The following is an 18,078-nucleotide window of genomic DNA, read 5'->3' as shown; positions in this document are numbered from 1 at the left end:
AGATTATGAGCATGTGTCTTAAAGAATGGGTCAAATTTTTAGCCTTTTTCCTAATAGCGCAGGGAAAAAAGAAATGTCTCTGAAAGCGATTTCACACTCCTTTATTGAAACACTGTGGATGGACCATGTGGGGCAGCTCTTTATAGGTTTATTTGTGGTTTTTATGAATCAGAAATTGCAAAGGAATTCCATTGAAATACGCAAAACTCCAAGACACTTTTAAAAGGCACTATTTTTGTGACTTAAAGTTGCATAGATGTTGTGTTTACTTTGCCCTGCTCTGTCCCCGCCGCAGCACATGAGGCTGACCTCAGCCAAACGATTTTCAGCGACTGTTTGGATTTTTTTCAGGATCAGGAGGGACGCCGTTTCAAGGAGCTTGAGTGCACTGAATCAGAGGTTCCCAATCTTTTTTTTTTTTGTTTGTTTTTGTTCCCCTCAGAGAGCCCCTGAATCGAAACCTGATTCAATCTTAGACCCCAGATGCCACGATACCTTTTTTTTTACCTTCCGTGTATTCATTGGCAGTCATGGTCGTTCACTTAGTATGTCAACTACCGCCCGTTTCTACGATCCCGTATAATATAATATAGTGCAGTGGTATATCATCTTGTAGTTGTAGTTTGTTTATGGCTTATTTTTCAAAAAAAAAAAAAATGTTTTGTAAAAAAAAATAAAACTAGATATTTAACAGTTGCAATGTGATATTTTTCCATCCCAGACTCCATGGTGTGGCTCACCACCTCACCACCACTATATAGAAACATTAAAATAAAAAAAAACACCCATATGCTGCTCTACATGACTATTTCTGCGTCATATGATCCAATTAAGCGTCATGAGTCCTACGTTGTCATGCCACTGTTTCAGTCATTTTGAGTTCCGTGCGTTTGTTGCGTTTGTTGCTCTCCAGCAAATGCGGATGATATTTTAAGGAAGCCCCGGCACAGCCCCGGCACAGGCCCGGCAGTCTTCATCTCGTGTCCTACGACAAAGTGGAAAATGACTTTGTGTTGACGCGACCGCACGTGGCGGCATTGGTTCTTTCGCTGTCACAAAATACAAAAGTTTGATGGGGACGCACCAAAATTTTGCCACCCTGTCTCCTCCATCGCCAAGGCTCGGGCACCAACCGTCGGCTCCCGAGTTTCCACGAGCTCCAAGCAGAACCGATCAATAGCCCTAAACATCCTGCTCTGACCCAAATATTTGAGAGCCTCTGCGGTGGTATCGTTGACAGGAAGAATAAGCGGCTTACTGTAATATGCACCACCTGTCCTGCGGGGAACTGCCACAAGCTTACACTGAATGCAAAGTGGTGGGAAAAAGATGGATGGATTTTTTTTTTTTTTTTTTTTTTTGCTTAATATTTCCTGTGGCCGTGCGGCAATGCGGAGACTTTCCATACTGATACATGCGATTAAAATGGTTTCAAAGATATTTCTTAAAACACGTCCTCAAATATATTTTCATCTGTCTGTGCGTTGCCGGATTTACACGTACACTGTGGTTTTAAAGACGGGCATGTGATAGGAGGGAAAGGCCTCGGTGTCGGTGGAAGTGTGTAATTTACAACCGCCGCCACGTGCAATCTCGGCATTATCTTCAGAAGCTTCTATTTCATTACCCCAGACGGCGTCAGCCGGAAGTCACGACACCTCCGTGCGGGATCACCCGCTAACCTTTAAGAGGGTCGACGCGGCGCTACTCGTCTTTGGGAGAAAACAATTCTCGCCTCAATCGGAAAAAAAACTTCCTCGCAGCGACCGATGTGAGCGTACGTGCAGAGTTTAACGTCCCGGCTGAGGAAGCCCATCCCCGGCTCGCCGCGCGGTACCAGCCAACGCCAGCGGGGCGGAGGGCTTGTCGTGTCGGTTCAACAGCCTAGCCTCTGCACCTGGAGCCGGGGCCTTGAGAAGAGCCGCATCTTACACACGGCTGGTAAGGCAGGTGCGAGATGGGAGGCTGCACTACGGCTGCAAATTCTCAGGACGCACCGTGGGCTTCAACGCGCCGAACAAAAATAGATCAGTTTTGGGTCTCACTCCGTACCTCAGGGAGTCACGCTCTAGTTCTGATACCTCAAACCCTCCAGGCAACACAATTTGGGGCCTTTCTCAGGGCAGCACTGTAATTGAGTCTCATCGGCCTGGGGTCCTCCACCGGCACGGCTCACCGTGTTCCTCCGGTGGGATGTTAAAGTGTGAGCCTTGAGGCTCCAGGGGGCGTCGGCAAGGACCTGGAGGCTGGACCTGACGGTCTGATGAAGTGGCCATGAAGGTCGTGGTCTCTGGCCCCGATGATAAAGTAGGGGGGTGGTGCTGTGAAGTGCCGGAGGCGGGCGTTGGTCCTCCAGTTGCACCACCGCAGGCCGTCCAGAGACCGCTCGTATCGAACGCCTCCAGGGGCCTCATTACTGAAAATCTAAGTGCTTGTCATGACTCATCTTGAGTTGCTAAGATGTGAAAAATCGTATTTTACAACGGGAAGCAAATCCTAAATCCACGGCAGAGTCCGGTCTTATCTTTGTCCTATCTCACCTTAACAAACTGCTTTACACAGCTCTGTGGAACAATCAGTAGTCCGTTATTAATGAATGATGGCCACTGATCTAGAAACAACAACCGTTGCTCCTGGCAACTGCGTCTTTGCCTGGTTTCATGTCTCTTTTCTCGCTCCGCCCACATGCTCTTGCTTCCACCACCTAGTGGAGCCATCTTGTGACAATCCATAGAACTTACAACAGAGGACAAGGTCCCGAACATCCCATTCAGAATGTCTCCCAGGCTCCAAGGCCAAGGAGAGGCCTCGTACAGCCCTCTCCACCCTCCCCACCGTCCCCACCACCCAAGAAGAAGAAGAAGAAGAAGAAGAAGAAGAAGAAGAAGAAGAAGAAGAAGAAGAAGAAGAAGAAGAAGAGGAAGAAGAAGAAATAGAAGAATAGGAAGAAGAGAAAGAAGAAGATGATGATGAAGAAGATGAAGAAGAAGAAGATATGTACCAGACAAGAAATGATCTACAGATATATATATATATATATATATATATATATATATATATATATATATCTGTTTGGGCAGAATACAATGTCATAAGATGACATCATACACAACATCATATAGGATATCATACCATGATATTGTACCATGACATACTGTATGATGACATCATACCATGACATCATACCAGATATCATTGATGACTTTGCATCAAAAAAAACGAGGAAACTCTCAAGACCATCATGAACGCATCCCTCACAGACTATTACATAAGCACACAGAATTCACTTCACTGAGACGCACAGGGTTTTTGTTACTTTTTATTGTTATTTATTCAAAAGTGTACATTTCATTATTTTTAATTCTGTTTATATTTAAAGTTGTTTATTTTGTCATTTTCTATATAGATTAATCTCAGTTTGATTTGATAATCTTGTATTTCACACATTATTTTTGTAATTCTCTTTTACTAATATTTGCGCAATTTAATTTTCTAAATAAAAATCTTGTACATCGTTATCAAATTGTGCCTTATTTGTTCTTTAAAAACGTTTTTTATAATAAAGTTTGCATAATAGTCATTCATTTTAATTCATGGTTATAATAATGACAGCGGTTTGGGTTTAGAGGGGCCCCACTGCAATGCCTAACTTCCCTTCTCTAACTCTTATTCAGTGTGAGATATTACTTTTGATTGTCACAGAGCAAACATTTAGAACTGCCATGGAGCCAATTTATCAGGCCCAAGTTGGCCTTGCACTTGCTGCATGAAGAATAAATGCATATTTTAGGTCCACTCGTCTTTGACGACTTGATTTTCCCTGTCAGATTTTCTGGAGCAAATCATCCTGTCACTATTTGCTCACGAGGGCGGAGACTTTCACACAGGTAACAACTAGTTTGATGTGCTGAGTTGTAGATGTTAATAAAATATCGGCCATGACTGGAAAAGAACAGTTGTCACAGTCCCTGGCTGCTCTCCTGAGCTGTCTGGACTGCATGTACTGTATTTTTGGAAAAAAGATATTTACTTAATGGCCTGAATTGAGTCGTATTTTATTTTATTTTATTTTATTGTATATTATTCTATTCACTAACTGCATTACATTTTAGGAATCAGTTTCAGTTAGTTAGATGGGTAGGATTAGGGTTGCTATTATGTTCGGTTCAGAACTCATTGTGCGGAATCTCCGGGTGCATTGCAATGACATTTCACTGCATATATGTATGAACGTATGTACAGTATATGTATGTGAATAATAAACCTCTTGAATCTTGAATTGAAAACCTTTTTGTTCTACAAATCTGTGACAATGGATCTAAACTCTCCCACTGGATTGGGTTGGCCACTAATTTACTACTAAGCATTTTTAAGTGGTATTGTATTGTGATGAAATGAGGAATTTGCCTGTTTTGCTGTCTTAATTATAAATGAGGAGATATTAAGGAAACAATTCTCACACCATGAGGTGAGATCTATTCGTCAAACCCTTATTTGAATAATATCGTTTTTTGCTCAGATATCCTTACTGACATTGTCTTGAACTGTTAAGTATGACGAACCGTATAAGGAGTCTTACACTTAGCATTGCAGATATGATGAAACATTTGCTGTGGTTGATGTGATTATATGATATTACATATTAACCAGCAGAATTGATTTTGTACATTGTGCATGATCTGGCGACCAAGCTGCACTACAACTTGAACTTTATTCTAAAATTTAGCACATGCTGCATAAAGCATAATTCTTATGTATGTATGTTCCAATTGATTCAACAGTTTTGGAAAAGTAACACCTCGGCTTATTTTGTCCTTCATGTCCTCTTCTACTGCTCTCTCACTCGACCATTCATCATGAGCACTGTCACAAATTCAAGCACGTTAAACGCAAATCCATTGCTATTTGCCCATGCTCCTCATTTGCAATCGTTTGGAATATATTAACACTAGATCTATTTAGAAGAAATGACACCTTCCTCCAGACTATATTCAGTGCTCCTTAATCCATATCACAGTATTTATTTCACGGATATGAGAAAGAAATATTGAGAAGGATGATTGCGACGAACCAAGGAAGCTTTCTTAATGTTTGTCTGTCTTGCAGTGAGCCTTCGGTGTATGGGGCTCGACAGCTGTCCAGGGGCCAGGAGCCCGAGAAGCCAGCATTCCTCCGTCACTCGGATTCATTTATGCCACCACCGGCCGCCCATTCACCCCCACCCGACAGCTACGGGACACAGCCCAGCAATGGCTGCGCCCAGAGGTCCATACCCTGGACCCATCATCGACCTTGTGGTCATGGAGCAGCCCCTCACAGACCCCTCAGCTAGGACCACCAACTGGGTGTGGTGCCATCGACCCGCCACCCTGAACGATGAAGCCACCCTTCCATTGTCCACGCCAAGCTCTACGAGAAGATCTCAGCCGACCACTGGGAGCCGGTGAGGGCCCGACACCGCCAAGGGAACCAGAGGTACCCTGAACTGTGCCAGCGCACAGGACATCCAAGCAAGCCAGGGGTCCAGCTGCATTGGGGGCCTGGAAAAGACACCTCTCTCCCACCCTGGTCCCCTTCCCTGATGGGTCCTTTTCCTCCCTCTGTCCCCTCTTTGTCCCCCCCGGCCCTTCCAGGGCAGTGCCGTAGCAGGAAATCAGGAAGCTGCGCAGACACCTGGGCTGAAGTTCTAGCACTGCAGGCAGCCCGGCATTTGGGCAGCTATAGGCAAGTGGTGCGGCGCATGTCCTGAGGGCCAATTAGTCGATCCTCCGGCCACGCCAAGAGCCCCATTGAGGTCCCTCTCACTAGTGGAGGTCCTGTTCAAACAACTCGGTATGGACCTCATCGCGCTGTTAGACCACAGTACTCGCAGGTATCGGTTTGTACTAGTGGATTATGCAACCCGATACTCCGAAGAAGTTCCCCTGCACAGTATTACAGCCAAAAATGTGGGGCAGGTTCTGTTTCAGGTCGTCTCCCGAGTCTGGATTCTGAAGGAAATCCTGACCGACCAGGGCACTTCCTTTATGTCATAGAATTCATAAATGGACATGACTCACTACACACACACACACACAGACACACACACACACGCACACACACACACTTAGTCAAATTCGCCCCCTGAAGTGCTTTTTAACTCTCGCTCATCCCATTATATTAGAATCAGAATCAGAAATACTTTAATAATCCCAGGGGGAAATTACTTAAATTAAATTATAATTACAAGGGGTCAAATTCCATTGTCTTAATGACACTGGTGGATGCAAATTTCAAGCTCAGGTGATCTGTGTGGTAACCTTTGGAAGAAGAAGCAATGACATAATGCTCCACAATTTCACATGCTTCCATAATGCTCCACAATTTTGGGACATCCCTGAGAACACACCACACACCACCAGGCAGCGACCTCTTGGGTGGCTGGTAATCAGTTGGTATTGCCATAGGTCATGCTGGGAGGCGAGGCCTTCCCTCCTCAACAATAGCTTATTAGAACTTATGAAGACATATACAGGACTTAATTTACCCAGGGAAGAGGCAAGGCAAGTTTATTTATACAGCTCATTTCTTACACAAGGGCAGTTCCAAGAATATCTATATATCTAAATATCATAGAAATATAAAGCTCAAACTGATAAATGCATTGACATGCAATTGAAACAGGCCCAAGACATAAACATGGCAGGACTCATTTTAATCATTGGGACTCAAACCCAACTAGAAACTCAGTAGGACTCTTACCTAGACACATACCTCAACTAAAAATAAACAAAAATAAAAATTTAAAAAACAGACAAAAATACACAAAGGATAAAATGATGAAGTGCAATTTAAAACAGGCAGATTTTTCAATGGAAAACAGTTGTAAATATTGATGTTTTAAGTGTGGATACAACTGAATGGTATGCATTGGGGCCTGAGATCTTCTGGAGAGAGAGAGGATCTTTAATTTGCTAACATTTTCATTTGGGATCATTAAAACCCAGTGATGCCGGTACCATTTTGCACTAGGAATGTCTCCACATAGGTTGTTAAAGCCACATGGAGCAGGATTCCCCGCAATTCGGAGTGTAGTTGAAAGGGTGAATGGGGCAGATGTGAAAGCCATCTCGCACCAGATGGCATGCAACACATGGGCAGGTTGCGTGGAAACACCACAGAGGAGGCGGCGGGGATCCGAGTGTCCTCAATCATCCCCTGAAGATGGAGAATTGCAATCCCAAAGCACACTTGTGAAAGGACCTACCACCCATTCCCATCCCATATTCTTCCCATACAAACATAAAACAGGAGAAAAGCCTTGACTCTTTGAAAACTTAGACGCTGTCTACTGAGGGAAGAGTCACCAATTTATAGTCACCAAAATGGCTTCAATAATGCCTCTGTCGTCCCACTTTGCCTGCAGTAATATTTTCAAAATTTAATATCACTCGGAAGCAAATACTTTCTTGTAGTTTATTCACAGTCAGGCTGTATTTTAAAGAGATGAAAATGTTACAATTTGTGTGATTTATGTACAATATAAGGTTTGTGCTAATGAGTAGAGAAAGGTGCACCCATCATCTAACTTTTGTCACACAATGATCATTTTTAAGTTGATCGGTATGCCCAAATCTCCTTCTAACCATATGCGCCAACTTATGAAAATGATTGTGGGTAATTAAATGCAACACGACAGTATGAAAGATGAACACTTCTGGAGAAGGATATATGAGAAACAGAAGAATCTGACTATAGCTGCATTCAATTTGTAAACCTAAAATTATCCGGACATTACCCAGGATGAGCTGTTTGTGTGAACTGAGCTGTCTGAATATTTTGACCTGGATATTACCCGGACTCAAAGTCTGTGTAATGTCTGATTGAGCGGTATGTGTGAACGGAGCAGGATCATTCACAGCGAGTGAGTGGGCGTGTCACATATTGATGACCTTCGTGCGCATCTTGGCCCCCGGAGCGTAGCTACTGTATACTCCTTTCTGCTTTCTTTATTATTGCTTTTCACACTTGTTTATATTGCGGATACGTCCAAATACATGGAGTATCAACGCAAAAAAAACCCAACTACTGACGTGTCCAAGCCTTGTCCACCCTCTTGGCTGTGCTGTAACGCTCCGCAACTTCATTGCTTCACATCCTACCTCCTGCACACTCTACCGAGGCTCCGCCCCTCGCCTCAATTAAACAGATTTTTTCCAGGTAGTGTAAACACGTCTGACTGGACAGTCTCTGTTTTTTGTCTGAAAGGGTAAATGCGGACAATGTCCGGATAATCAGGTCCGGTCATTATCCGGAAATTGACTGAAGTGTATGTGTGACAGCAGCTTAACATAGCATCACTAGTGGTCACTAATTTCTTTTACATAATGATTTTAATGGGCTGTTCATTGTGGATGGTCTAGTGAAATGATTGCTCAGACATTTTGTAATCTAATTTCTCACCAATTTAGCCCTGCTTGTCTCAGTTCCTTCACAGTGTTTAAACTGTTTACTTGGATTTGAGTGCATTGCATTTTGGTGGAACAATTGGAGAGTTCATGGTGGATCTTCCCCGGTCCCAGTGACCTTCCTCTTCCCCGATTTTCTTCTGGACCAGGCGTGAGACGATACCCTGCGTGTGGCCTTTGAGCGGGTAGCTAAAATCGATGGCGCATTGGTTTGCCAAGAAGACGCGCTCACTCACCTGTACTTTTCGGTGATTAGGGACAGGTTGTATAAAGTGAGCCGTGACACTCTGTCAGTGGAAGAAATTACCAAATTGGTGGTCCCAAAGAGCCGTCGGGAAATGCTTTTCCAGGCGACTCACCTCAACCCAATGGATGGTCGCCTCGGACACCATAAAACACCACAGCAACAACAATAGCAAACACTACACTAGGCAAGTGGTGCGCTGCATGTCCATGTTGAGTGCCAACTGGCACTCAACCCTCAATCAACCCTCTGGCTATGCCAAGAGCTCGGTTGTGCTCCCTCCCACTAGTTGAGGTTCCGTTCGAACAAATGGGTATGGACCTCATCGGGCCATTAGACCGCAGGGCTGGTTGGTATCTAGGTTTGTATTAGTCCTAGTGGATTGTGGAACCCAATACTCTGAAGCAGTTCCCCTGCACCTGCAGGTGCCTTTTCAGGTCGTCTCCCGAGTCGGGATTCCGTAGGAAATCCTGACTGACAAGGGCACTTTTATGTCACGCACAGTTCGGGAACTTTGCGGATTACTGGGCGTCCGCTCAATATGGACCAGCATTTACCATCCCGAGACCGACGGTCTGGTGGAGCGTTTTAATAAAAATCTGAAGAACATGATTCGTAGTTTGTTTAAGACCGTAGCTGTAATTGGGACAAGTGGTTGGACCCCCTGTTGTTTGTGGTGCGGGAGGTTCCCCAGGCCTCCACTGCTTTTCTCCCTTTGAACTTCTTTTCAGCAGGAGACCCCAGAATGAAAGAGATGATATGCTCACAGAGATTTTTCCAGAGCCTCTAAGCTGCTTCTGCTATTGATGAAAGGAACTAAAATAGAATTCAGAAATGGACATTACTCACTAAACACACACACACACACACACACACACACACACACACACACACACACACACACACACACACACACACACACACACTTAGTCCCATTCGCCCCCCTGAAGCGCTTCTTAACTCTGGCACATCCTATTATAATTACAAGGGATCAAACTCTACTGTCTTAATGACACTGGTGGATGAAAATTTCAAGCTCAGGGTGATCGGTGTGGTAGCCTTTGGAATATACAGAGATGGCAGAATGCAATATAATTTCCCACTTGATCGGGTTCTGGGACAACCCTGAGAACACACCACACACCACCAGGCAGCGACCTCTTGGGTGGCTGGTAATCAGTTGGTATGTCTCCTAGTATGTTGTTAAAGCCACGAGTGGCAGGATTCCCTGCATTTCGGATTGGAGTTGACAGGGTGGATTGGGGAAGATGTGAGAGCCACCATCGCACTAGATGGCATGCAACACATGGCCAGGTTGCGTGGAAACAACGCTAGGGTGGAGGCAGGGGGGCTATCCGAGTGTCCTCAATCATTCCCTTAAGATGGAGAATTGCAATCCCAAAGCACACTTGTGAACGGACCTACCACCCATTCCAATCGGATATTCTTCCCATACAAACATAGCACATGAAAAGGGCTTTGACTCTTTCTACACTTAATACTCTCTACTGAGGGAAGTGTCACCAATCTATCGTCACCAAAATGGCCAGTCAACAAAAAAACGCTTTGCCTGCAATAATTTTTTCAAAATTGAATGAGTTGAAAGAAGACACTTCCTTGAAGTTTATTCCCAGTCAGGCTGTCTTTTAAAGAGATGAAACAATTCATATGAAACAATTTATATGATTTATGTACAGTATAAAGTATATCCTAATGAATAGAGAAAAGTACACTCATCATCCAAATTCTGACATGAGCTTACTCCATGATGTAACACAATGATCATTTTTAAGTTGATTGGTATGCTCAGATCTCCTTCTGACCATATATGCGCTAACTTATGAAAATGATTGTGGGTGCTTAACTGCAATACGAAAGTATGAATGGTGATGACTTCCGGAGAAGAATAAATGAGAATCAGAATCGTCGGCTCTGTTGGGTTGTGAATGACCACGGAATGACTCCCAATTAATTGCAAAAGACATTTTTCTGACGAAGGATTCAAGCGAGTCTTGAATAACTGGTGGTCACTTATTTCTTTACATAAGAGTTTAATGGCTTGTTCGTTGTCGATGGTCTCGTCAAATGATTGCTAGGCCATATTGTAATCTCATTTCTCAGCAAGTTTATTCCTGCTTGTCTCAGTTCCTCCACAGTGTTTAAAGTGTTGACTTGATTGAGTGCATTGTACTTTGGTGGAACAATTAGACAGTTCATAATGGAGCATGATGGAGAATATGTGCTATACAGAAAGCAAATGGAAGTAAAAGAGTGTGCCTACGCCTTTAACTTTGCAGTAGAATCCAAACACAGAAAGTAATTCTGGACCCCATAAGGGTATGTGGTGTGGGGATGGTGTGGTTTAAGCAGCCACACCTGTCTTGGGTCTTGGTAATTTGGCCTGTTTGGCTGTATGCCTGTTGCTAGTTTGAGTAATCAAAGAGCAACAGATAAAACCCCCATCCCCACACACACACACACACAGGAGAAGAGCCCTTGTCAGTATTGTATTTGTTTCATCTTATTCCATCTGCACTGGGCATGTTCCACCTTGCCCACTCTACAATAAACTGATACCTTTCAACCCCATCACCTGTGTCTCTGTGTGGGAGGGCCCTGAAAACGCCTGGCACAGGGAAGGGATACAGAACGGCCGTCCGAACACGCACTTGGGCCACCAGCAGGTTGCACACACACACACACACACACACACACGCACACACGCACACACACACACACACATAAACACACATACACATGCAGGAGAGGAGCCCTTGTCATGATGTGCTTTCCATCTGCTCCAGGCTTGTTCCACCTTGCCCACTCTCTACAATATAACTGGTACTTTTCAACCCCACAATCTCCCTCGTGTGGCATGTGGCAGGCGAAACTGCCACTTGCATGACTCGAAAGTCCTTGAGGAAAGCAGATAGGAAACAGTCATCTTTGTGTCTGACGGACTGAGGGCCCATTGTGGAAACATGCACTCGTAAATCACACATTTCAACGGGGTAGTCTAGTGTGTCACTTACTCACTTACTCATTCAGGTAGCTATATTCACTGATCAAGGCATTGACTCTGGGATGATCCTCATCCTCATGAAGTTATGCAGGATGTAGGTAGCTTTCACGCAAGCATCTACTACATCAGATTTCAGTACAACAAACTGTATTTATATTTGCCATTGAGCAGCAAGGATCGAGAAGGGGCCCTCCACCACCAGTCTTGTCCCTAAGAGCCTGTAACTAATTATGTACCGTCATGACCCTGGCAACATTGAATCTGCATGTGGACACACCAGGTGTGTTTTCAGCGGGAATGCCTTATCTCCCATAATGCGGGACCAGGTTAGGTTAGAAAGGGTAACGTGTAGGCGTTAGGTGGAGATGGTTGAGCGTTCTGTTTGGTCAAACTCAGGGTAAGCATCAGGGAAGGCGGTAAGAAATTTGAATTCCAAAGATTCACGGAGTTCCTTCAACAGATATGAATTAACATTAGACTGATGACATCACAGCGGCATTTTGACCTTCATTTTGACGTCCTACGACATTTACGTTGAACAGAGTTTTTACTCAATATCCAACAAATTGTATCAAATGTGTAATTTCAAGAAAAGTGCAGCAGCGTTGTAAAGCGTGAAAGATGTTTAAGAAACTTGTAGCTTGAACTGGACTCAATCCATCCAAATTGAAATTGATTGAGCAAAGACTATTAGCCTGTCATAAAGATTATACTAACTAACAATAACATGCAACGATTAACAGTTTAGGTATATTAGGTATATCACGTGTATCATTTTTAAGTATTTCGATTTTTCAATAAAAAAAAGTTGGCTGGCTTGATTCAGTACTGTTCCTTTCAAAAGTACTGAGGTCTGCAAAGTACACCACCTGTGTAGTAGCCTTTGGTCATAATATAATTTCAGGCTCCTGATCAAGCTCTACTTTTTGGAATTGACATGTGGCATCACTTTGGTCCACATTTGGTCCTAGAAAAAAAATTTCTGCCATCTTCTCATGGTGTTCATGGTGTAAAAGGTAGACAAGCCCGATAGATCACTTCCTTCGTTCCGTTGCCATTTGTATTGTCACACTAACCCCTGATGGACCATCAAGAAACTCTGGCATGTTCAGAAACCTAGGAACAATGATGACAATTAAACAAAGTCTTCTCATCCGGCACAACAGATACAATTGAACTGTGTCATATTGTCATGCTGCTCCACAAAAGCATTGGGTGATGGTGGCATGTTATCCTAACAGATGGTGGTGGCAAAATTTAGTGACAGTATATTGAGGAGCTGTACTAACTGGGAGACAGAGGGTATCGGTCTGGCCAACAGATTGAAAATGGCTCACATCCAGTTTTTGAGGCAGAAGATGAAGGTGAATCTTGTTGCCCAGGTACTTAGTAAGAGGGTGGTTGGTGCCTTGGAGTACTGCGATTAGAGCCTCCACTTGGCACAGTTCAAAGACTTTGATGTTGTGAACAGTAGAATTCTGCTTAAGTGTTCTCACACCAAACAGGTCCTGGATCATGCTGAGGAGACTCCTCTTGAACTCAAAGATGGTGCCGGCAAGCCCCTGTATATCGGGCCAATGTATAATTGGTTCATATGAAGTTTCAAACGGGTCTAGAATGTTTGCCGTGACATTCTGGGGACACAATGTCACGTTTGCTGTTTGCTACCATCAGAGCACACGGGGGACCCATAACAGTCCAAATGCAAGGCAGAACGAAGCAGCATTAAAGCGCCTGTTGATGAGGCATCAGGTGAAAATGGGTAATGGCAACTCTCAGCTCTGGGGTAGTACCAAAAACTTGAAGACCTCTTCTTCTGTGAACGTTGCCCACATAATGGCAGTTTTATTGCAGCCTCAGTTGTGAATGGAAGGTGCCTAGATGTAGAGAACCTCTCAGAACACAATGATGCAGGCTCTCAAGAGGCAGCAATCAGCTCTGTTGCAGGGTTTGTAGTCAAGAAGATGGAAGAGGTGATAACTTTACATGGCTAGATCACTTGCCTATTACTCTGAGGATTGTATGCATATCTTTGTGACTTTAAAGATAAGGAGACCGCTACTCGAAGCCTTATCCGGGTACGGTGGATATGGTGGCATAGCAAGAAGGTCCTGGGTTCGATTCCCGCCTGGGATGCTGCTGGCATTGGCGCTGCAGCCGGTTATCTCTCGATTAGGGGCCTTTCTGTGCGGGGTTTGCATGTTCTCCCCGTGCTCACATGGGGTTTCCTCCTTGTAAAATCAGTAAGGACCCCCACTAAAAACATGCGGAACACCCTCGTCTGAGCAGCGATGGACACTTGTAATTGGTCCCTGGGACTCCTGGCTGCCCGCCGGAGGAAAGACAAGCCAGGATGGGTTAAAAGCAGAGAACTCATTTCACTGGCCACCATTTGAAGCGTGTACTGTATGTGTGTGTTGGTCGCCGGCGCTGCATTAGTGCATGTGTTGTGGTGTGTGTGCCGTGCGATAAATAAAGAATCTTCTTCTTCTATCTGAAATTCTAACCATCTGCTGGACTCGAGAAGTGTCATCAATGGCTTAGTAGTGGGGAAAGCCACGACAGGAGCAGGGATCGTCACTGGGGTTCTTTCAGCAATTGCGGAGAACCTTTATTTCCCATTTGGCATTACCGCTACGGGGGGCTGACCAGATTGGGGAGTATCTGAGTTTGAAGGAGAGGAAAATCCATGTTGGGGAGCGTTGGGATGTGTTGACAAGGGAAAGGAAGAAAGGAAGACAAATTTGTGAAATTGGAGTCGGGAACAAAGCCATCCCTACGACTTATAAACTGAATTACCGTTAATGATCAGAAAAGTGCTGCTTTAAGTGGTTCTCAACTTTTTTCTTTTAAGATACCATTCTTAGAAATAAGAATCAAAAAGAGCACTAGGAGTGTAGCATGTAGAAGCGGCAAGACTTATTGGAGTTGTAATTAGGTGATTTGGTGAATTGTAAAATGAATGCCCTGGATGAAGTTTCCCAGATTTGGAAATATTTTGTCTGAAAATGCTTAAAGGACTTCGCGACTGACCCGGTGCTCATGGCTAATACCTTTTACGGCAAACTTTTGACTGCTCTGCTGATCGTTCAACGGTTCATAATGACAATTTAAAGGTGATTGGTCAATCAACGATCACTGATTATGATTGACGCCAGATCAATCAGCGCACCTCTAGACCCCAATACACTGCGGACCTGATCAGCAACAACAAGTAAGCTCAGTGAATACGGGATGTGAACTTACAACACAGACACACCCTCTCATTCATAGACTGGACATCTTGGACTGTGGTCGGTGGGAACAACTTGAGGAGGGAGGTCCTTGAGGAGGGTCCAGCAATGCCACAGCATCCCTCTGCCTGAGCAGGGTATTCAGCTTTTTACTATGTACTCTCTACTATGTAGGTTTCCTTTATTTCCTCCAGGAGAAGTACAGGTTTTCTAAATGCAGCATCATCAATGTCTTGCGGGGCTGCCTTGGGAACGGCAACTCTAGGGTCCACGCTGGGGCTGCCGACTCTTGGCACTGCGCTGACTCTTGGCACTGCGCTGACTCTTGGCCCTCCGCCGACTCTTGCCTCCACAATTCATCCTCACCACAAGAGTCAGAATCCACTTCACTTGAGGATAGAAATGGCAAGGCTCTTTTTGAAGGACTACATCCATTTAAAGGCATAACTTTTAGTCAATAATAAATGTCAGAGAATAATATTCTGCAGTGACAGTCCGGTGTTAGCACTTGTTTTGCTGTTGAATCTAAATCCTAGGAAAAGCTTTTGGAAAAATCAAAGATTAGTTCCTCAATATTGTCTTCTAATCTTCTTTTGTCTTAGTTAATAGTCTCTCTGAATATCAGAGGCCTCTGCCCTTGACAGCTTCTGCTGAGAATTTATCCAAACTTATTACTCAAATGAATGGGCTTTATTTCCCACCTTTCCCGCCAGCCATGTTGGTCAGTTACTAGGCAACTGTAAGATGATATCTAGTCTAGAAATGGCGGCTGCAAAGTGCGAAAGAATATACCGCATAATCAGGACCAATACATATTTGCAACTACAACAACAGGCTGCAGTTACAGATACTGCGGTTAATACTATTAGATGTTCAGATGTTTGTTCATAGCTAAGTTGAATGTATTGATTTTATGTTTATGGATCATACTGTAAACTGCGTTCAATATTGGGATGTTACCAGCAGGGAAGCGTCTTTCCCAAAATTCAGCCCCAAACACCTCTTGTTGTGCTTGTGTGCAGTATTCAGAGGATTTTTCAAAACTTTGAAAGAGATGAAGTCATCACTTTTGTTTCTGCAAGTGCTGCTTTTTTTTGGGGGGGGGGGGGGCATAACAGCATCCACTGTTTGCTGGTCTTCCTGAGGTAGGTCATTGCAGAGGGCTGGGTCATCTTCATTCTTCATCTTCTCTGTGATCATCACAACCGCTTTTATTGAATTTGATTGCTGTCGAGCAATAAAATCCTAGTTGACGCAGGGACGGTTAACATCGTCATCGCAAGAGTGAGATTAATGTGAGAAAACATTTTTAATCAAAACCAACGCAAGAGTCCACAGGCCCCCACAACATGTCACGCGTCATAAAGTCGGGGCCAGGACGCCGGTGACTTGTGCACCGCACAAGCGGACACCAGCCAAATTGAGCAATTAAAAAGACACTCCCCCTAAATTCATCAGATTCTTCCAGAACAAGGGCAAGAAAGGTTTTTGCAGTTGAAGGCTTGGGAGCGGAAGCTTCTCGCTCAGTGTGGGAGAGAACAGCCGCCGAGCACCTACTACCACCGTTAAAGCCCAAATCCCCAATCTCCCTGTGGAAGAAAAGGCTTTTGGCCGCTCGGTGGTCGCTCTGCCCATAAGAAATATTTGTCCTCGCGGTCGGCAAACACGGGGGCAAAAAAAAGAAAGAAAAGGTGTGAAACCGTGAAAAGTGTGATGAAGGCATCGCTCAGCACCTCCCGACTCCAATCCTCATGAATGGTGTGCACTGGGCACGGGGGACGCGCCCGCTGCACTTTTATGCCTCATGTAAAGCACTTTAAAATTCCCCTTGTGAGATCCGCGACTTGAACCAGCCCGCTCTCAACTTTACGTGACACAAGCTCGTGAAATTAGATTCACAAACAACCATTTCCATAAAACGCCATTCCATTTCAACGTGAACCGGACGCCCCGCGCTGTTATTTCTGACGCCAACGCGGGCGCCCGACTCTGTCGCCGTTTGGGGGATTTTGGTCCCACTCACAGAACACACTCGCTTCAGTTTTTGTAATTGATTCGATGCAATTCAATCCCTCCCTTTGTGGAAATACTGCCCGGACTGAGGCGGAAATCGCGGCATCGCCTCGGCCCAGGGCCTCGAGGGTCACTTCAAAACTGACTTCACTTCGCGGGAGTCGCTTTCCACCAAATAGAATGGTTTTGCTGGCGATTCCGTGCCTGCAGCCGGACGCGCGGCGCTGAACTGAGACTTGGAGGTTTCTGTGAAACGGGATGGGTTCGGACACCTGGCGACGACCCCGGCTCGCCCCCAGGTTTCTACTCTGCGGCGCGGCGTCCCCTTCAAAGGTCAAGGCGGGATAATCCGCTTCGCTGTTGGATGAGTCCGCGATTTCACGCGTCAAAGTTCAGCCAGGCTGAACTCCACCTGATGGATGGAATTTGGTCCAGGATTTGGCAGTTACAAATGTGGGTGTGACCGGGGGCTTTACTTTTACTTTCCCTGAAAAGGAGGATCGTGTGTGTGTGTGTACGTGTATACTGTATATGTGTATGTCTGTATGTATTCTGTACGTGTATGTATGTATATGTGTATGTGTTTGTATGTATGTGTGTATGTGTATGTATGTATGTATGTGTGTATGTGTATGTGTGTGTATGTGTATGTATGTATGTATGTGTATGTGTATGTGTGTGTGTGTGTATGTATGTATGTATGTGTGTGTGTGTGTATGTATGTATGTATGTGTGTGTGTGTATGTATGTATGTATGTATGTATGTATGTGTATGTATGTGTGTGTGTGTCTGTATGTGTATGTATGTGTGTGTGTGTGTGTGTGTATGTGTATGTGTATGGATGTGTATGTGTATGGATGTGTGTGTGTGTGTGTGTGTGTGTGTGTGTGTGTGTGTGTGTGTGTGTGTGTGCTTGTGTGTGTGTGCTGTCGTCTTTATGTCTACATCGGTGTCTCTCGACGGCCGTGCCGTGCGCTGTGAGAATCTTTCCCACCCTACTTAAAGAATGCATAACGGAAATGAGCTTTTGTGTCGCAAGATCAAAAATGTCAAAGCTGCCATCCTTCACAAGGTGCAGCCGGAATAGCGGCTCCGTGTTCATCTGAGCAGGTTTGGCT

The sequence above is a fragment of the Zeus faber genome, assembly GCF_960531495.2.
Source record: "Zeus faber genome assembly, chromosome: 17".
In the NCBI taxonomy this organism is placed as follows: domain Eukaryota; kingdom Metazoa; phylum Chordata; class Actinopteri; order Zeiformes; family Zeidae; genus Zeus; species Zeus faber.
The sequence above is the reverse complement of the archived record's forward strand: the minus strand, read 5'-3'. Positions refer to the sequence as shown.